This window comes from Elephantulus edwardii, unplaced genomic scaffold, assembly GCF_000299155.1.
Source record: "Elephantulus edwardii isolate Elephantulus edwardi_28Jun2011 unplaced genomic scaffold, EleEdw1.0 scaffold00031, whole genome shotgun sequence".
Lineage (NCBI taxonomy): Eukaryota > Metazoa > Chordata > Mammalia > Macroscelidea > Macroscelididae > Elephantulus > Elephantulus edwardii.
In genome coordinates this window covers 12,471,593-12,472,710 of record NW_006399781.1, presented here as the reverse complement: position 1 = coordinate 12,472,710, position 1,118 = coordinate 12,471,593, and positions in this window count along the sequence as shown.

Sequence of the window (1,118 nt, the reverse complement as noted above, 5' to 3'; positions counted from 1 at the left end):
GAATTTCACTGCTGTCACGATGGAACCAACTTATAGCTGACCCTCCATTGGGTTTTCTGGGGTGATAGATTGTACTGGAAGTGATTTCTGTCAAAGATGCAGCTGGTGGATTTGAACCTCTCACCTTTGGGTTGGCAGCACAATTCCTTAATCATAGAGCGCAAGAGTTCCATGTTATCTCATATAGACAGTTCTTGACAGTAGTCAAGCGCCTTTTACTGCTGCAGGTAGGTGCTGCTGAATTGACTCAGAGCTACCCTATGAACAAGTGACTGGAGCCTTGCCTATCCTGCATCATCTTCACAATTGCTTAGCCCAGTGTTAGTCACTATGTCAATCAACCTCATTGAAGATCTTTTTTCTTTTTCTCTGACTTTTTACCTTTCCCAACATGATTTCTTTTTCTGAGGACTGGTCCCCTGACAAGAAAGTATGAAAGACTAAGTTTCACCACCATCTTCATCTCCATAGAGCACCATGCATTGCTGCACTCCTGCCAAGACATACAATTTTATCTTCTTTCTTTGTTTTAAAATTTTTAGATGCATGGGAGGCAATTGAAAATATCATAGCTTAGATCAAGTGCATGTTGGCCAATAAACTGACATCTTTGCTCTCTAGCAATCTCTTTTTAAAGAGTTCCCGGAGAGCACATTTCCCCAGTGTAACACATCTTTTGATATCCTGACTGCTGCTGCAATTGGGTGTTGATAGTTGATACAGGTAAAATGAAGCTGTCAACTTCAATCTTTTCTTCATCTATCGTGATGTTGCCTCTTGGTCCAGTGGTGAAGATTTTTGTTTTTTTACTGTTGAGAAATAATCCATATTGTAGTCTGTAGCCTTTGATCTTTGTAAGTGCTTCAAATCTTTTTCACTCTCTGCAAGCATAAGGCTTGATGAGGTTTTCTCCAATCCTGATGCCATAGTCTTCCTGACTAAGTCCAACTTCTTGAATGATTTGCTCAGTGTACAGACTGAGTAAGTATAGAGAAAGGATACAACCCTGACCCGCACCTTTCCTGTTTTTGAACCATCCCTTGTTCTGTTCAGAAAATTGCTTCTTGATCTACATGTAGGTTTCATATGAGCACAAAGAAATGTTCTAGGCTTCTTAT